Genomic DNA, 21,120 nt, shown 5'->3' with positions numbered 1-21,120 from the left:
ATGTGCTCAGGGTGAACCTGCTCTAATCTGTGAAATCCACAGGGAACCAGTGGTCGACCTGCTAATTCTGGTGTTCAATGGAAAATGCCAATCAAGCTCCACGGTGCCAACAGTTAGTACAGGGCCCACTAGAATTCATCGGGCCCTCAGGCCACCCTCATCAATTCTTTTTCTGATTGTTTGGCCTGAGACATTCACACCAGTGGCCTGCTGGAGGTCATTTTATAGGGCTCTGGCAGTGCTCATACTGTTCCTCCTTGCACTAAGGAGCAGATACCGGTCCTGCTGATGGGTTAAGGACCTTCTACAGCCCTGTCCAGCTCTCCTACAGCAACCTCTATAGAGTCTAGGTATTGTCTCATGCTACCAGTAGTGACACTGACCCTTGCCCATCTAGTGCACCTGTTGTTAATTTAATTAACACTAAAGTAGCTGAAAATCTTCTTCCCCCAACTCTCTAAAACATGCACTAGTCAGCCCCATACTTAAAAAGCCCTAACTGAACCCAACCGATCTTGACAACCTACGCCCTATTTCCTTGCTCCCCTTTTCATCCAAACTCCTCGAACGTCTAGTCTACAACCGACTGTGCGACCACCTTGCCGAGAATTGATCCCCTTCTGTCTGGATTTCGGCCTCCACACTCCACTGAAACTGCTCTCCTAAAACCGACAATCGATCTACTAACGGTCAAAACCAATGGACACTATTCTGTACTCCTACTCCTGGACTTTTCTGCTGCCTTTGATACGGTTGACCATCCCCTCCTCCTCAAAAAACTCCATGCCTTTGGTCTCCGTGACTGTACTCTTCACTGGTTATCTTCCTACTTATCCAACCACACCTTTAGCGTTATGTACAATTCTACTTCCTCCTCTCCTCTTCCCTTCTCTGTTGGGGTCCCCCAAGGCTCTGTTCTTGGACCCCCTCCTATTTTCAATCTAAACTTCCTCTCTGGGTCAGTTGATAGCCTTCCACAGCTTCCAATACCATCTCTACGCTGACGATACCCAACTCTATTTATCCACCCTTCAGCTCTCTCCCTCAGTCTCCTCACGTATCACTAATTTACTATCAGATATATCGGTCTGGATGTCACACCACTTCCTCAAACTCAATCCATCCAAAACCGAGCTTATAATTTTTCCTCCTCCACGTGCCCCTTCCCCTGATTTCTCTGTCAATATCGATGGCATTACTATCAGCCCATCCCCGCATGCCAAGGTCTTAGGTGTTGTCCTGGACTCTGAACTCTCCTTCAAACCCCACATCCAATCGCTGTCCAAATCTTGCCACCTCAGCCTCCGCAACATCTCCAAAATACGCCCCTTACTAACCAAAGACACAACAAAGCTCTTAGTTCACTCCCTGGTCATCTCGCCCCTCGACTACTGCAATTCCCTTCTCATTGGCATACCTCTACACAGGCTATTCCCCCTTCAATCCATCATGAAAGCTGCCGCCAGACTCATCCACCTTACCAATCGCTCAGTGTCCGCTGCTCCTCTCTGTCAAGCCCTCCACTGGCTTCCGCTCACCCAACGAATTAAATTAAAAATACTTACAACATCTTACAAAGCAATCCACAGCTTAGCCCCCAGCTACATCACTAGCCTAGTCTCAAAATACCAACCTAATCGCTCTCTTCGTTCCTCTCAAAACCTCCTGCTCTCTAGCTCCCTCGTCACCTCCTCCCATGCTCGCCTCCAGGACTTTTCCAGAGCCTCTCCAATCCTATGGAACTCCTTACCCCTATCTGTCCGATTATCTCCTACTCTATTAGCTTTTAGGCAATCTCTGAAAACCCTCCTTTTCAGAGAAGCCTATCCTACCCACACCTAACAAATATACCTCCATTTTCTCCATTAGCCCCTCCCCCACGGTTATTGCCTTTTATTTCCCTTGACCCTCCCTTCTAGATTGTAAGCTCTAAGGAGCAGGGCCCTCTAGTTCCTCCTGTTTTGATTGGTTTTGTAATTGTATTGTTTTCCATCACATTGTAAAGCGCTGTGCAAACTGTTGGCGCTATATAAATCCTGTAACATAATAATAATAATAAAAAAAATGATTAACAACCGCCTCAGTTCTTAACTGACCAGATCAATATCTCAGGAGTTTAATTGACTTGATGCTATACTCTGATTAAAAAGTGTTAACCTAATTTTTTGAGCAGTATACAAATGAACATTGTATTCCAACATCCCCAATCATCCCTTGTATAATGTCTACAGCCTCTGATCATATCTTGTATCATGTCTGTAGTATCTGAGCATCTCCTGTATCATGTCTGCATCTTCTGACCTATACCATGTCCCCATTGGGAATATAGAAGAAAGCAGAAGGTGCATGGGCCTAGTGCAGTGATGGCGAACCTTGGCACCCCAGATGTTTTGGAACTACATCTCCCATGATGTTTAACTACACTGCATGAGCATCAGGGGAAATGTAGTTCCAAAACATCTGGAGTGTCAAAGTTCGCCATCACTGACCTAGTGCATTATCTTCAATGTATGTCTTTATTGATAGAACAGAAGTAAGAATCATACTGGCAAACAAATGCTTGGGACATTGCATAACATAAAATTCATATACTGTAGAACTGTCCACATCGCATAGGACTAGGCTAACAGCTAACTGGCTCTGAGGAAGAGGGAAACCTCGAAATGCATTAGCCTATGCTTCTGCAAGATAGTCCTATGCAATGTGGACAGTTCTATATGGGCTCAAGCAGATTCAATTTATGTTATGAAATGACCCAAGCATTTGTTTGTGAGTATGACGCTTACTTCTGTTTTATCTATTAAAGACATACATTTAGGATAATGCACTAGGCCCACACACTTTCCATTTTCCTTTATATTCCCATTGTTATCGGACTTCCCCAGTCTTTGGAAAGCAGCGAGGTGTGCATTATCCACTCAGACGTGTCGGAACAGAAGCTCATAATTGCAGTAGGGCCCACTGCACAGCTCAGGAGATTGAAGCGTGTGTCTTTGTATCTGAACCATGTCTCCAATCTCTGGTCATCTCTTGTATCATGTCCCCAATCTCTGACCATCTCTTGTATCTTGTCCCCAATCTCTGGTTATTGCTTGTATCAGGCTTGCAGTCTCTGATCCACTCTTGTATAATGTCTGCAGTCTCTGACCATCACTTGTATCATGTCCCAAATCTCTGGTCATTTCTTGTATCATGTTTCCAATCTCTGACTATCTCCTGTATCATGCCCCCCAATCTCTGACCATCTCATGTATCATGTCCCCAATCTATGACCAACTTTTGTACCTTGTCCCCTGTTGGCATTAGATCACACCCAGTGAAGTATAGACTTGATGGACTGCCTCGGGTGCACCACAAGTCCCAGCGGGCCTGGAGATTACTCTGAACAAAGACACCCGAAGATTGGCCAAACTCATCTGACGCTTTATTCATTCCATACAGTTTATATGATAAAATATCCCCAACAGGAGAACAATGGAAACCAGTGGCGGCTGGTGCTCAAAATTTTTGGGGGGGGCGCAAAAAGAAAAATGTAATAGGTATTGCTTCGCGCCAAAAAACGCAGTAAAAAATTGCGTGACTTTGAAGTCATGGTACAGGCATGGCACAGGTGATGGTATAGGCATGGCATAGGTTATGGTACAGGAGATGGTAGATATGGTATAGGCATGGCACAGATATGGTATAGGCATGGCACAAATATGGTATAGGCATGGCACAGATATGGTATAGGCATGTCACAGGTCATGGTACAGGAGATGGTATATGCCCCCTTTCAATGCAGAGACCAGCGTACATGCCCCCTTTCGGTGCAGAGACCAGCGTACATGCCCCCTTTCAATGCAGAGACCAGCGTACATGCCCCCTTTCAATGCAGTGACCAGCGTACATGCCCCCTTTCAATGCAGAGACCAGTGTACATGCCCCCTTTCAATGCAGAGACCAGCGTACATGACCCCTTTCAATGCAGAGACCAGCGTGCGTGCCCCCTTTAATGCAGAGTTCAGCGTGCGTGCCCCCATCAATGCAATGAACATTGTGCTGTGCCCCCTTGAATGCAATGAACACTGTGCTATGCCCCTTCAATGCAATAAACACTTTGCTGTGCCCCCTTCAATGCAATAAACACTTTGCTGTGCCCCTTCAATGCAATAAACACTGTGCTGTGCCCCCTTCAATGCAATGAACACTGTGCTGTGCCCCCACAATGCAATGAACACTGTGCTATGCCCCCTTCAATGCAATAAACACTGTGCTGTGCCCCCTTCAATGCAATAAACACTGTGCTGTGCCCCCTTCAATGCAATGAACACTGTGCTGTGCCCCCACAATGCAGAGTTCAGCGCGCATGCCCCCTTCAATGCAACTGTGCTGTGCCCCTTCAATGCAATGAACACTGTGCTGTGCCCCCACAATGCAGAGTTCAGCGTGCATGCCCCCTTCAATGCAACTGTGCTGTGCCCCCTTCAATGCAATAAACACTGTGCTGTGCCCCCTTCAATGCAATAAACACTGTGCTGTGCCCCCTTCAATGCAATGAACACTGTGCTGTGCCCCCACAATGCAGAGTTTAGCGTGCATGCCCCCTTCAATGCAACTGTGCTGTGCCCCCTTCAATGCAATGAACAATGTGCTGTGCCCCCTTCAATGCATTAAACACTGTGCTGTGCCCCCTTCAATGCAATGAACATTGTGCTGTGCCCCCACAATGCAGAGTTCAGCGTGCATGCCCCCTTCAATGCAACTGTGCTGTGCCCCCTTCAATGCAATAAACACTGTGCTGTGCCCCCTTCAATGCAATAAACACTGTTCTGTGCTCCCTTCAATGCAATGAACACTGTGCTGTGCCCCCACAATGCAGAGTTCAGCGTGCGTGCCCCCTTCAATGCAACTGTGCTGTGCCCCCTTCAATACAATAAACACTGTTGCGTGCCCCCATCAATGCAGAGTTAAGCGTGCGAGCCCCTTTCGATGCAGAGCGCCACAGCATTGTCCCCAATCACTGCAGAGCGCCACAGCATTGTCCCCAATGATTGCAGAGTGCGCCACAGCATTGTACCCCAATGATTGCAGAGTGCCACAGCATTGTACCCCAATGATTGCAGAGTGCCACAGCATTGTTCCCCAATGATTGCAGAGTGCCCACAGCATTGTACCCCAATGATTGCAGAGTGCCACAGCATTGTCCCCCAATGATTGCAGAGCGCCACAGCATTGTCCCCCAATGATTGCAGAGCACCACAGCATTGTACCCCAATTATTGCAGAGTGCCAGCATTGTACCCCAATGAATGCAGAGTGCCACAGCATTGTACCCCAATTATTGCAGAGTGCCAGCATTGTACCCCAATGATTGCGAGCGCCACAGCATTGTACCCCAATTATTGCAGAGTGCCCACAGCATTGTACCCCAATGATTGCAGAGCGCCACAGCATTGTACCAAAATGATTGCAGAGTGCCCACAGCATTGTACCCCAATGATTGCAGAGCGCCACAGCATTGTACCCCAATTATTGCAGAGTGCCACAGCATTGTCCCCTAATGATTGCAGAGCGCCACAGCATTGTACCCCAATTATTGCAGAGTGCCAGCATTGTACCCCAATGATTGCAGAGCGCCACAGCATTGTACCCCAATTATTGCAGAGTGCCAGCATTGTACCCCAATGATTGCAGAGCGCCACAGCATTGTACCCCAATTATTGCAGAGTGCCAGCATTGTACCCCAATGAATGCAGAGCGCCACAGCATTGTACCCCAATTATTGCAGAGTGCCAGCATTGTACCCAAAAAGAGAAGGAACATTAGCTTCAGCCTTGTTCTCACCAAAAAAACAGCTGTGTCTAATAACTGTACAGCTATTGTTTCTCGGGAATAACAAGATAAGAACCGAATGAAGGACATTGAGGTCTAACTAATAATTCTATCTTGTTCTAAGTAAAATATAAATGACACACACACTAATTATTTCAATGTTCACAAAATGTTGGCTAAAACAAAATGGAAGGACTCTTGCTAAATTCTCTTTCATCCCCAATCTATGAACATCTCTTATATTGTTTCCCCAATCTATGACCATCTCTTGTATCGTATCCCCAATCTCTGATCATGTCTTGTATCATGTCTGCAGTTTCTGATCATGTCTTGTATCATGTCTGCAGTCTCTGATCATCTCCTATCATGTCACCTATCTCTTGAATCATGTCACCAATCTCTGACTAAAGCCCCGTACACACGTAGCGATTGTCGGCCGTAAATATTCGGCCGTCGAACGATCGGCCGATTGTCGGCTTGTTAGTATGATACTTCCGACAGCCGACAGCGCATTTTCGGCCGAACAGAATCTGTCGTGCAGGCATTAAAATTTTTGTTGGCCAACACCAGAATGGCCGATTGTTCGCCAGTCAGTACAGATTTCGGCCGACAGACAGCAGATTTGCAAGACTGGGCATGCTCAGAAAAGAAAAAAGACAAGGAAAGTTAACCATCACATGACATCACTTCTGCAGTCAGCTGTTGTTGGCCGACAAAATTCGTGTGCAGTCTTTTGCAGTTTTCAACAGACACGACAGCCCTGGACAAAAGACGGCCGATCATTCGGCCGACAATCGGTACGTGTGTACGGGGCTTATCTCTTGAAAAATGTCTCTTGTATCTTGTCTGCAGTCCCTGATCATCTCTTCTTTCACGTCTTTTGTATCATGTCTACAGTCTCTGATGATCTCTTGTATCTTGTCTGCAGTCCCTGATCATCTCTTGTATCATGTCACCAATCTCTATCTCTTGTATCATGTCACCAATCTCTATCTCTTGTGTCATGTCTGCAGACTCTGATCATCTCTTGTATCATGTCTCTTATCTGCAGTCTGATCATCTCTTGTATCATGTCTCTTATCTGCAGTCTGATCATCTCGTCTATCATATCTCTTGTATCTTGTCTGCAGTCTCTGATCATCTCTTGTATCATGTCTGTTGTACCATGTCTGCAGTCTCTGACCATCTCTTGTATCATGCCTATTGTATCATGTCTTCAGTCCAGTGGCGGCCGGTCGATGGGGGGCGCGGGGGCGCAGGGGCGCCCCCCCCCCCAATCAGCATCTGCAAAGAAAAAAAAATTCAATTTAAAGCCTACTATGGGGCGCCGGACCTATTGCTGGCTATGGGGGGGGGGGGGACGTCGCACGCGTGTGGACGTCTCTCCAGTCCCGTCTTCAGTAGCACACAGCACAGCAGATGGTCCGGTCGAGTGAGTCAGCCCAAGAGCAGGTAATGCCCCATACACACGTGCAGATTATCTGCAGACTTTTGTCTGCAGACTTACCAAAACCATATAATATGAGGTCAAACCTAAACACTTTCAATTTGTATGCAATCCGGCAGGCCCTTGCACTACATAGAAAAGGTAAGTCTGCAGACAAAAGTCTGCAGATAATCTGCACGTGTGTATGGGGCATAAGTGATGAAGCAGTCAGTGCCTCCGTCTCTCTCCTCTCTCTCCGCTCTCACCCAGGGCAGCGGCGGTGACTGTAAGGTGTCCATGTGTCCTCCTGTGCACGCTGGTCTCTGCATTGAAGGGGGCATGTACTGCTGGTCACTGCATTGAAGGGGGCATGTACTGCTGGTCACTGCATTGAAGGGGGCATGTACGCTGGTCACTGCATTGAAGGGGGCACGCACGCTGGTCACTGCATTGAAGGGGGCATGTATGCTGGTCACTGCATTGAAGGGGGCACGCACGCTGGTCACTGCATTGAAGGGGGCACGCACGCTGGTCACTGCATTGAAGGGGGCATGTTTGCTGGTCACTGCATTGAAGGGGGCATGTACTGCTGGTCACTGCATTGAAGGGGGCATGTATGCTGGTCACTGCATTGAAGGGGGCATGCACGCTGGTCACTGCATTGAAGGGGGCATGTACGCTGGTCACTGCAATAAAGAGGGCATGTATGCTGGTCACTGCATTGAAGGGGGCATGTATGCTGGTCACTGCATTGAAGGGGGCATGTACTGCTGGTCACTGCATTGAAGGGGCATGTACGCTGGTCACTGCATTGAAGGGGGCATGTATGCTGGTCACTACATTGAAGGGGGCATGTACTGCTGGTCACTGCATTGAAGGGGGCATGTACGCTGGTCACTGCATTGAAGGGGGCATGTACGCTGGTCACTGCATTGAAGGGGGCATGTACGCTGGTCACTGCATTGAAGGGGGCACGTACGCTGGTCACTGCATTGAAGGGGGCATGCACACTGGTCACTGCATTGAAGGGGGCATGTACGCTGGTCACTACATTGAAGGGGGCAGGTACGCTGGTCACTGTGCATTGAAAGGGGGCACACTGGTCACTGTGCATTGAAAGGGGGCACGCTGGTCTCTGTGCATTGAAAGGGGGCATGCTGGGCTCTCTGCATTGAAAGGGGGCACACTATACCTTAATTACTGAAGGCCCCTTTCACACTTTTGTGACCTCAAAGTCACGCAATTTTTAGCAGCGTTTTTTGCCGCCAAGCAATGCCTATTACATTTTTCTGTTTGCACCCCCCCCCCCAAAAAAAATTTTGAGCACCAGCCGTCACTGCTTCAGTCTCCGATCATCTCTTGTATCATGTTTGCGGTCTCTGATCATCTCTTGTATTGTGTCTGCGGTTTCTGATCATCTCTTGTATCATTTCTGCTGTATTATGTCTGCAGTCTCTGATCATCTCTTGTAACACGACCATCCCTTGTATCAGGCCCATAGACATTGACTAAATCTTGTCTGTCTGCCGTCTCTAAAGCTGGCTATACATTATACATAGTTGCCAACATTTGAAAAAAATTTCCAGGGACACTTTGTAGCACAGCGATCAATTACTTACCACACCCACTTCCCTGAAGCTCCACCCATTCTGCATAATTAATCTCCGTCTACTTATCATCAGATTATAGGGTCTACTCAATAAAGAGAGAATTACAGGAAATTGAAAAGGGAATTTCAAACCTAAGGCCAAAGTAGCAGAGTTGGGATAATTCTCCCATTCAGCTGCACTATTTCTGCCTAAAGTGTAAAATTCTCATCGCAATTCCCTGCAATTCTAAAGTGTGAAATGTGCTCAGGTGTGACCATACAAAAATGTTATATGTAAATATAAATAAAGTGCAAGGTGTAAATAGGTACAATAAAACCTAATTATACTATCTGGTATAATTAGGTTATAATGGCGCCAGGCAGCGTTATTACGTAACTGCGCATTTGCTCGCAGGGCCGAGCTTGTACATGCTTTCCCGGGCCCGGCAGGCGTTGGAACGGTGCATGCGCAGTTACGATGTCAGCCCGCAACCATTTTTTTTATGGGCACCGCTTGCAGGGACAATGTAAATTACTCAGGACAGGCTCCTATTTCCCGGGACTGTCCCTGCAAAAACTGGACAGTTGGCAAGTATGCATTATACAATTTGTTTTTTGTTCAATTTCCTTTAGATTTACCTTCAACTATGTAGTGCAGGGGCCTGCCTGATAGCATACAATTTGAAAGTTTTGACCTCATTTTATATGGTTTTGCTAAACCTAAGGGTCAATATTATAATGTGTTGCTAATTTATCATTGGATATACACTAAATTGTATGTGCGGTCCTTTTGTAATGTCTGGGACTGCAATCTATGACCATCCCTTGTATCATGGACTTGAGGCCCTTCATATAAAAAAAGGTTGTTCACCACTGCTTTACCAACTCAGACTCACTATCTCTTTAAGTTTTTGTGTGTGTTTTTTTTTTTTGTTGTTAATAAAGTTCGCCCGGTGAAAAAAAAAAAGTGTACAAGCGTGATTTGCAGCAGCAACAGCGAGTGTGGTATGGTGTAGGAAGGGGCGGGCACAGAAGGTTCACGTGATTAATGGCGGAGCGCGGTTTAGCACGACTGAGAGAGAAAGGCCGAGACCGGAACCGGAAGCGTAGAGGAACGGCTTGAAGAACGGTGTAGGCAGCAGAGTCGTGGCCGAAAGGGGTGTGTAAGAGCTAAATGGTGGCCGGGGACTCGTACTCGTACTATATATTTCCTTATTAGCATCATATACACGACCGGGCCTCTATCCATTGAGAGGCGGTGTGTTCCCGTTGCTGAACAGCCCAGTGGTAGGGAGTACGCGCTGACGTCTTTTGTACTCCCAATTAGAAAGTTGACGCAATTGAGGGCAATATGTCCGCCATGGCTGTGTGGTGAGCAGAGCGTTTTCCTTCACCTTCCCGAGTCTGGAAGTGAGAAGGCTGCCGGGTGTCATGGAAGCGGCCTCACTGAGGCCTGTGGACTCCGGCAGGGAGGTGCCTGTTGTTGCTGACGCTGGAGTAAGCAAAGGTGCTTTAGCTGGTTTATTCCATCGTTATTAATTGATAGCCCACCATGGTGAAATACACTGATGGGAATTTACAAAGACCGGAGCAGCCCGACTCTGGAGCTAACCTGCATGTAATCAATCCACTTTTAGCTTTCATTTTTAAAGCTTAACAGAACAGGCTGAAGAGAGAAGCTGATTGGTTGCCCAGATTCTGTCTGCTCCAATTTTAGTAAATTCTCTCTAAGTGCCGGTGTAACGTGAGAATTACCTACCCCGTGAGAAAAACCTACCCCTCGTCACTTCCGGCCAGGAACAGCTGAGCAGCGCAGCAGTGCGCATGCTCACAGCCCCGGATACCTAATGGAACAGATGAGGATCAGACTAGTGCGCATGCGCACTAGTCTGAAACGATCTCGGTGTCTGTTAAAAAAACCTACCGACGCGGCGGTGACATAAAATAGCTGTGCTGCACTATGAGTCATCTCCGCTCCTGTCCCGGTCACTTCCCTGATCTTGGCTAGTAAATATAAAAGCGGCTGGCGGCTCCGTGATTTATCTTTTCATACAGCGGCCGCCGCTTTTATATTTAGTAGCCGAGAGCAGGGAAGTGACAGGGATAGGAGCGGAGATGACTCATGGTGCAGCACAGCTGTTTTAATGTAACTGCTCGCGTTACACAGACTGCCGTGTACCGAAAGTGACGAGGGTAGGTTTTTCTTACGGGTAGGTAATTCTCACGGAACATCGGTGTAACGTGAGAATTACCTACCCCGTGAGAAAAACCTACCCTCGTCACTTCCTGTCAGGAACAGCTTAGCAGCGCAGCAGTGCGCATCCTCACAGCCCCGGATACCTAATGGAGCAGCTGAGGACCTGACTAGTAAGCATGCGCACTAGTATGAAAAGATCACGGTGTACCATGAAAAAAACCTACCCACGCGGCGGTTACATAAAACAGCTGGGCTGCAATATGAGTCATCTCCGCTCCTGTCACTTCCCTGATCTGGGCTAGTAAATATAAAAGCGGCTCTCGGATCCGTCATTTATGTTTTCATACACCCGCTGCCGCTTTTATATTTACTTGCCGAGAGCAGGGAAGTGACAGGGACAGGAGCGGAGATGACTCGTATTGCAGCACAGCTGTTTTAATGTAACCGCTGCATTACATACAGTGCCGTGCACCGGAAGTGACGAGGGGTAGGTTTTTCTCACGGGTAGGTAATTCTCACGGAACACCGGTTCACACATGTCTATGCGGCTGCGGCGATCGCATGTAATGTCTGCGCGCACTGCTCCTTCATTACATGTGATCGGCTGTGCGGTGCGAGTTTAGCCATACACTTTGTATGGCTAAATTCGCACCGCAGCAAAGATGCACAGGACCCTTTTTTGCAGCTGCATCAGGATCGGATCGCACAGTGGTTCACACTTGTGCGATCCGATCCTGTGTGAACTGCGATATGCGATCAAACTGGGGGTGTCGTTAAGATTTCATTGACACCCCCAGCGTATTGCATATGACAGTGTGAACTGCCAGGGGTGCGTTTGCGATGCGGCAACAGGCTGCTAATTCGCAGCCTTCCCGCATCGCATAAGTGTGAACCGGCAATCATGTATTCTGGTAACTGTGAATGATACCTGTGAACGTATTCCCCTTGCCCACGCGGGCAGAGCTATCCAATAATAGTTTTAAGGCCGGTGTTCCGTGAGAATTACCTACCCGTGAGAAAAACCTACCCCTCGTCACTTCCGGTTCACGGCACTGTATGGAATGCAGCGGTTACATTAAAACAGCGGGCCTGCAATACGAATCATCTCCGCTCCTGTGCCTGTCACTTCCCTGCTCTCGGCAAGTAAATATAAAAGCGGCGGCGGGTGTATGTAAACATAAATCACGGAGACGCCAGCCGCTTTTATATTTACTTGCCGTGAGCAGGGAAGTGACAGGCACAGGAGCGGAGATGATTCGTATTGCAGCCCCGCTGTTTTATTTAACCGCCGCGTGGGTAGGTTTTTTCCACGGTACACCGTGCTATTTCCATACTAGTGCGCATGCGCACTAGTCTGCTCCTCTGTTGTCCCTTTAGGTATCCGGCCCTGTGGGCATGCGCGCTGCTCAGCTGCTCCTGGCCGGAAGTGACGAGGGGTAGGTCATTCTCACGGGGTAGGTAATTCTCACGTTACACCGGTTCACCTCAAACTCTCTCAGGAACGCCGTCCATGTTCTTTCACCCCCCCCCCCCGCAGTGATGTTTTCAGACCAGTCATTCAAATGGGCTGCAAATCACACCAGAATGGAAGAAAAGTAGTGCATGAACTACTTTTAATAAAATGCACCACACCAAATCACATGTGACTGCAGTTCCGTTTGATCTGGTGCCCACAAATGCACTTGGTTTGCGATCTGTGTTGGCACCTGCTGTAGATCGCAAAGGCAGTACGTTTTTGAGTGTGGTGCAGGAAACTCACTCAGAATGTGCCATTTTCGGCACTGCCTTCAAGTGTAAACCCGCCCTAAGGGCTCATTTACAGTGTTGCGCTAAGGGTCTATTCACACATGTCCACATGCTAAATCGAAGCAGTTTTGCATGCAGACAGCAGTCCATTTTGGGCTGCAAAGTCTTGCGGCAGGGGGCACTGTAGTGTGCTTTTTATCACATCCCACAGTTTATATCGCAACATAATTGCCATTGAGAGCTTTCCGGTCATATAACCACCAATTACAGTGGTCACATGACCTACCTCCCTGCATCAAGAAACTCAGAAAGGGAAGTTAACAAGGAGTGCGTGCTCCTTGCTAAAGAACAAATATCCTTTTTCTCTTTCCTTTACTGATGGGCACAGCTTCATGTCTTCTTAGACCCTCTGGCTTATGCTCCTCTCTTTTCGGGAGTAGAACTAGGCGGAAACAATTTTGGCTATTCCCCTGAGGTAGTCCCAGGGGGTATTTTTATCAAATTGTTAGGTCTCAAGCACACTGGACATTTTTACAGCCTGCTGTTTTTGGCATCAGACGTTTTTTTCTGCAGCCAGTAAACTCCCCAGCATGTTATCCTATGCGTCCATGCGCACACAGGCTGTTATCAGCAGTTTTTGGCAGGGGCGTTCTCTGGGTGGAAAAAAACCTCCAGAACTAGTGGGTTTTAGGAGGTGTTTTTCAGCTGTAAAAACGCTCTAACTCTGATAAAAGCTGAAAAATGCAGCTATGTGGCCGCTTGTATATAAGCTTTTGTGGGAGTATAGGTTTGTTATAAAAAAGCTGAAAAATGCTACTGCAAAAAATGCTGAAAAACTCCTGCTACAGCTTTACTGACATTTTGATAACGTCCAGTGTGCATGAGGCCTTAGTGTTCTGCTTTAACACTGACAGAGGTAATTACAATGGTCACCTTTAATTTATGTAAATCTTTTTAATGGAAATGGATCTAAATTTCTGCTTTTTAAAGCTGCAAACAGGCAGGTTGGTTGTTGAAGAAGGGACATGCAATGTCTCTTCTCTACGCTCTGGCACGGTGCCTTTGTTGCAGGATGTCTGTACTCATGCGCATTTGCAGGATTGACGTCACCCCGTAGCAGCCGATGAGAACAGCCTCAGGCTGGCACCCGGAAGGAGCCAAGTAGAAGATGCCAGCGAGAGATATCAGACTTTTGAAAGTTAAAGTATTGCGAGATTTAAAAAGTATTAGCTGGAGTTCGGCTTTAATTTGTTAGTCAATTCCATCTAATTCTGCTTGTCTAACACTACCGTCCCCCTGGACTGACAGAGCTCTTGTCCAAGAGTCTCCATTGAAAGTGGAAAAACCTATGCGCTTGACCCTGTACCAGATGCAATAGATAAAATCGAGTGGTAGATATAGGGAACAAGGATTAGCAGCCAATTCTGTATAGTGTCACCACATACATCAAAGTAAATGAAAAAATCAATAAAATTGGCGTTCAATCAATCCCAATAAAACTGATAAAAAGCACACTTTAGCTATACACATAAATAACAGTGTTAGTGACATCAAATAAATACATATATAGTGATGTGGTAAAGTGCAAAAAGTGCATAGAAATGCATAAACATGTGTGAAGATAAACCACGATAAATAGCAGCAAAGAAACAATCCAATGATATCGAAAAAAAGTCACTGTAAAGAAAGAAGTGACAGTGAACTGAAGTGCCAAGTGATGGTAAACTGATCAGACCCCCACAGTGGTCTGATCGGAGTGAAGTGATGGTAAATACACAGTATGGAAACAGATAAATATCTGTGTATAAATGAACTGTGGCTGGAGAAAAAACAAATTAAAAAAATTACCCCAAATGCACAAAGAGTGGGAGTAAAAACATGTCAAGGAAAAAAATACACTTTTAAAGTGGACAAATGTTCATAAGCAATTCATAAGTTCATAAAAAATCAAAAAGTTCATAAAGTGCTGATGTGCAAAAAATTGCAGAATGTGCGGGAAACTGCTTTCAATATGGTGGTGAGCATATATCCTTAAATGAGTGAAATGGCCGCTCATCTCCAAGACACTCTTTAAAGCCTCGTACACACGCAACGATTATCGGCCGACCGATCGTCCGTCTTTTGTCCAGAGTTGTGTTTTGTTGGTTGGAATGTGTCTAGACTGCACACGAATTCTCTCGCCCGACAAAATTCTACTTCAGAAGTGATGTCATGTGTTGGGTTGCTTTCTTTGTGTTCTTTCTTCACTGAGCATGCCCAGACTTGCTCATTAGATTTTTCCCTGTCGAAATCTGTACTGACTGCAAGAAAATCGGCCGTGTTTTGACAACAGACAAAAATTTTATAGCCTGCCCACCAGATGTTTTTCTGCCGAAAAGTCAGAGTCGGTTGTCGGAAGCATCATACTAACAAGCCGAAAATCGGCGAATTGGTCGTCGGACGAAAATTCCCTGCCAATTTTCGACGCGTGTGTACGAGGCTTTAGAGTGTTTGTACCAATAGGTAGCAGGGTCTCCCGTATGGAAGTGAATGGTCCAGTGGTGGTCCCTTTAAGGCAGGCTCTTATGGTCCTTTTAGGCAGCCAACATCAGACATCAGGGGAGAAAATATCCTAGGTGGGTTTTGAGGCTCAAACACCAGATAAAGGGAAGGACTTCATAGTGTAGTACGTTTAAAAATTACAATTTATTCATAAAAGACATATAGTGATCAACTCACATTTCTTTTCATAAGACAGCATACAATAGCATAAGTAGCGTGGCAAGCGGTATGGCAGTGCGATGCAGAGACTTCCGGTCTCGGCCGCGGACCGGAAATTACGTCAGACGGCTTCTGCTGACGCATTGCGACACAGCGCAGCGTGACTTTATCAAGGAAACTGATCAGTTTACCATCACTTGGCACTTTAGTTCACTGTCACTTCTTTCTTTACAGTGACTTTTTTTCGATCTCATTGGATTGTTTCTTTGCTGCTATTTATCGTGGTTTATCTTCACACATGTTTATGCATTTCTATGCACTTTTTACACATGTGCACTTTACCACATCACTATATATGTATTTATTTGATGTCACTTACTAACACTGTTATTTATGTGTATAGCTAAAGTGTGCTTTTTATCAGTTTTATTGGGATTGATTGAGCGCCGATTTTATTGATTTTTTTTTTTTTTTTTTTCCAAGAGTCTCCATTGCCCCCTTATCCAGAGTGGAGGCACCCCACGACCGGAAGTGTGTTACAGGTCCGATCGCTAGTTTAAATTAAAGGGGGGGGGGCGGAGAGCATAAAAAAAGTAATATAGCTACATTTTGTCTCATTTTCCCTTTTACATCAGGGCTTCTGGGGTGGTTTAGAGGAATTCTGATTGGTCAAAATGGTCATGTGCCACCTGAAACATTCTGATCTGTCCCTGGAGCTTCAGTCATTTATGTCCTATCTCAGTGGCTTTCTATTTTTAGGGAACAGATTCCTTCCAGGAGATCCTCCCTTGGGACTGAGACTGCTCACGTCACTTGTCTTCTGGGTGGTACTGAAAAATGTAACGTTTGCACACCCTGGCACTTGTGCTTTAGGTATCCTTTCCCTGGGTTAGACACTCTTCCAAGTTTCTCTTGCTGCCTGTGCCCCCATTAGAAAGATTCACCTCTCTGTATTGGCGACATGTCATCAGTTTATAGCAGGGATCCCCAACCCCCAGGGCACAGATCGGTGACAGTCCGTGGCCTGCTGTGGGCTTGGCTGTGCAGCTGGGATGGCAGACGAGCAAACCAGCACAACCTGCATTGCAGCTATTGACCAATGGAAGGCACCTGCTCCTCTTCTCCCAGCGCCACTACTCCCTACCCTCTCTGTGGTCACAAAAGTAGGGTAGAGAAGATTTAATAGAGCACTGGTTAGACCCAGGCTGCAACCCCAACCTCCCCGAGGTGACAGGCTGGAGGCTGCTGCCAAAAACCCTACTGGTGTCTTAATGCTTTTGCTCAGATCTTGTATTTCTTGATCAGCCATGCTGGTATTTATGTTGAATAAAGCCCCATACACACGTACTGATCGTTGGCCGAACGATCGGCCGTCTTTTGTCCAGGGCTGTCGTGTCTGTTGAAAACTGCAAAAGACTGCACACAAATTTTGTCAGCCAACAACAGCCAACTGCAGAAGTGATGTCATGTGATGGTTAACTTTCCCTGTCTTTTTTTTCTTTTCTGAGCATGCCCAGTCTTGCTAATCTGCTGTCTGTCGGCCGAAATCTGTACTGACTGGCGAACAATCGGCCGTTCTGTTGACGGCCAACAAAAATTTTAATGCCTGCACACCTGATTCTGTTCGGCCGAAAATGCGCTGTCGGAAGCATCATACTAACAAGCCTACAATCGGTCGGCGGCCGAATATTTACGGCCGACAATCGGTACGTGTGTACGGAGCTTAAGTTTGCACTGCTAACCCCAGCCCACTCCCCCTTTTTTTTTTTTTTTTTTTCTCTGAGGGGTCTTTGAGCCTTTCTGCAATCACTTTTACTCTTTAGTTGACACGTTGTTGCATGAATATGTCCTGTCAAATCATTCTATTCGGCAGACTTGCTCTTTTGCTATTTATTTCCTGGAAATATCACTCCTTTCCCTTGACTGTTTGGCTCATCCACAGTGTGAGCTAACGCATATACAGACTCTAGTCACTCATTTGTCTAAGATAGGGATGCACCACTAACATTTGTTTTTAAAGAGGTTGTAAACTCGGTAAATTTTTTTTTTTTACAACCTGAAAGAGAAATACATAATGAGCTAGTATGCATCGCATACTAGCTCATTATGAAATACTTACCTTAGAACGAGCCCCCGCCGTGCCGTCCATTCACCTCTATGATGGGCGACATGTCTAGTCGCCCGTCTTCCGGGATCGCGGCACCTGGCCATCTGATTGGCCGGAGCCGCGGTGGCGTCACTCCGGCGCACGCACGCGGGAGCCGACGGTCACGGCATGGGGCTCTGAAGGAACGGCACGAGCGGCCGTTCCTTCAGAGCGCATGCAGAGGTGACGTCACTGGATGCATCTAAGGTAAATATCTCCTAAACGGTACATGTTTAGGAGATATTTACAGTACCTATAGGTAAGCCTTATCATAGGCTTACCTATAGGTACAACTTGTAGAGGAGGGTTTACTTCCTCTTTAAAGCCAGTAGGAGTACCGATCTGTAGCTGCTGACTTTTCCTGAAAGGCCACTTACCTTTCTTGGGATCCCAAGATGTTGGCTCAGGTGCAGGCGCTGGTATTGCAACTAAGGGAAACGGGCAGTGAAACCCAGGGGGGATAAAAATCAATGAATTTTTTTTTTTTTTTTTTTTTTTTGTAAATAACAAAAATTGGATTTTTTTTTAAATGAAATTTCTTTCAATAAATTGCTTTTGGAGTAAAAATCAGTCCAAATACAGTTTTCTATATAAGATGCATTAATAATTTAGTTTATTCAGCATGAAATGGAGCTTCGTTATGTAGCATGAGGCTGTATATTCTGCAATATTTACATTTTTACAGATAACCTGCATTGATGCATTCGCACAATTTTACAGTCACCATGAGATAAAACAACAAGTTCAGGAGCATTGTTTTGCAAATCTATGTACACTACAAACTGTATGTATGATTGAATGAATCCGTTCTGATATCGCTGTTTTACTAACCTGACAGCTTATTATTCTAAGTAGGAAACCTTCATTTTGTTTGCAAATATTAACAATTCTAACTACCAGAATAATTCCCTACATTTAAAGAGCACCTGTCATTTCAGATCCATCATGGCAGCGCCTGTTAGCAGGCATTCACTCACCTTGTATCACTGCTGCCTCACCAGCCGTGCCATTAAAGTGAATGGGACTGTCGGTGCAGACAGCAGGTCAGAGGAGGAGCCGCTACGGGACAGGGATGACAGTTTCTCTAAAAATGATTTACTGTGCATCTGGAAAGTATTAACAAGCGCTTTTTTTTTTTTTTTTTTCTCCACATTTTGTTACAGCTTTATTCCAAAATTGATTAAATTCATTATTTTCCTCAAAATCCTACAAACAATACCCCATAATAATGAAAATAGAAAAAAGTGCGCTGATATTAAAATTGTGCTGCTACCAAGATCCAATGTGTGGAAATAAAGGTTTGTGAAAAATAATTAGTGCGCTACAATGTGTTGAGAGTTCATATAAATATAAACATAAACAAATGCAATGTGCATACACCACGTGATAACAATGATGAGTGAAGACATGTTCGATCAACACTGACCCACAAAAATCCAAAAGAAATTGTCCAAAACTCAAATATATTGTCCACCAAGTGCAATGCCACATTTGCAATAAAAAAATAAATAAATAAAAATGTGCTGAGTCTACAGCCCGATGACATCGACTGTTCAATGTTTCTGCTGCACAAACTCAGTCTCCAACAGGTGATGATGTGAAAACGAAAGATGAACTGGTGATGAAGTGATGTAACAAATTGGTGACAGTTTCCCACCACCTGCTAAATGTGCTTCTTACCAGATAAAGATTATAAAGGGCATATATAAGTGATCGCTACCCAGAAACTTCTGATAACTCCTCCAAAAACAGCTTAAGGTGAATCAATATCCCTTCACCAAAATTTCAGACGGCTCCTTACCAGATGTAAAGAGTTGAAGAGCATAACACAATGACCCTTGTCTTCCTGCACTGGAATGATGGGAAGTTTCTCCTGACACTGGTCATCAGTTTACCATCCACAGCATTTCCCCATGTGAAAGAAAAGCAAGGAAGGCCACAGATAGTGCATTATCCCCAGAATAAAATGTATCTGTGGCTTTCCTTGCTTTTCTTTCACATGGGGAAATGCTGTGGATGGTAAACTGATGACCAGTGCCAGGAGAAACTTCCCATCATTCCAGTTCAGGAAGACAAGGGTCATTGTGTTATGCTCTTCAACTCTTTACATCTGGTAAGGAGCCGTCTGAAATTTTGGTGAAGGGATATTGATTCACCTTAAGCTGTTTTTGGAGGTGTTATCAGAAGTTTCTGGGTAGCGATCACTTATATATGCCCTTTATAATCTTTATCTGGTAAGAAGCACATTTAGCAGGTGGTGGGAAACTGTCACCAATTTGTTACATCACTTCATCACCAGTTCATCTTTCGTTTTCACATCATCACCTGTTGGGAGACTGAGTTTGTGCAGCAGAAACATTGAACAGTCGGTGTCATCGGGCTGTAGACTCAGCACATTTTTATTTATTTTTTTTTTATTGCAAATGTGGCATTGCACTTGGTGGACAATATATTTGAGTTTTGGACAATTTCTTTTGGAGTTTTGTTGGTCACAGTGTTGATCGAACATAATTTTTATCTTCACTCATCATTATCACGTTGTGTATGCACATTGCATTTGTTTATGTTTATATGAACTCTCGACACATTGTAGCGCACTAATTATTTTTCACAATACCCCATAATAACCTAAAAGAAGTTTGAAATCTTTGCAAATTTATTAAAAAAAAAAAAAAAAAATCTTATGTACATAAATATTCACAGCCTTTGCCACTACACTCACTTGAGCTCAGGTGCACCCTGTTTCCACTGATTATCCTTGAAATGTGTCTACAACTTGATTGGAGTCTACCTGCAGTAAATTCAGATGATTGGACATACACCTGTCTATATAGGGTCCCACAGTTAACAGTTCATGTCATGGCACAAACCAAGCCATGAAGTCCAAGGAATTGTCTGTAGACCTCTGGGACAGGGTTATATCGAGGCACAGATCGGGGAAGGGTACAGAAAACGGAAAATTTATATCAATACTTACCGTAATTTTCCTTTCCTGATGGACTCCATGGCAGCACACGTATGGGTAGGCTCCGCCTCCTCTCCTACCCTATAGGACCCCACTCCCATAAATTTTTGCTCCGAGCCAGGAGCCGTGTACCATAAATAGACTACTCCAGCAGATGGGAGGGAACTCCTGCTGCCATGGAGTCCATCAGGAAAGGAAAATTACGGTAAGTATTGATTTTCATTTATTTTCCGTTTTCCTGACAGACTCTATGGCAGCACACGTATGGGAAATAACTAGCCATACACACCTGGGTGGGCAACTGCTGGTCAAACAGAAATAGGTTTAATTTGCACCGTCAATAGACAATATTTTTAAACCAAAATCAACTGAGGATAAAGAAGCAGGTTCAACACAATAGTGTGACATGAAAGTGTTAATTGAGTACCATGAGGCCGCTCTGCAAATTACATCCGGTGCAACGTGAAGGGAAGCCGCCCATGACGTAGAAATCCCTCTGGTGGAATGAGCCGTCACCACTTCCGGAGGAGCCAGTCCCT

The 21,120-nt window shown here is 45.5% G+C and overlaps 1 protein-coding gene across 1 annotated transcript in view; it reads left to right on the top strand.

Annotated features, from left to right (window-relative positions):
- Nucleotides 1–9,856: 9,856 nt before the first annotated feature.
- WDR33 (WD repeat domain 33) overlaps nucleotides 9,857–21,120 on the top strand; it is a 257,209-nt gene continuing 245,945 nt past the window's right edge. The window contains exon 1 of the mRNA XM_082249874.1: nucleotides 9,857–9,986. The gene's annotated coding sequence lies outside the window, so the exon portion shown is untranslated. The remainder of the gene's footprint in view (nucleotides 9,987–21,120) is intronic.

The sequence above is a fragment of the Pelophylax lessonae genome, assembly GCF_965119305.1.
Source record: "Pelophylax lessonae genome assembly, chromosome: 3".
Classification (NCBI taxonomy): Eukaryota; Metazoa; Chordata; class Amphibia; order Anura; family Ranidae; genus Pelophylax; species Pelophylax lessonae.
Note: the sequence above shows the minus strand (reverse complement) of the source record. Positions and strands in the feature narration are given on the sequence as shown.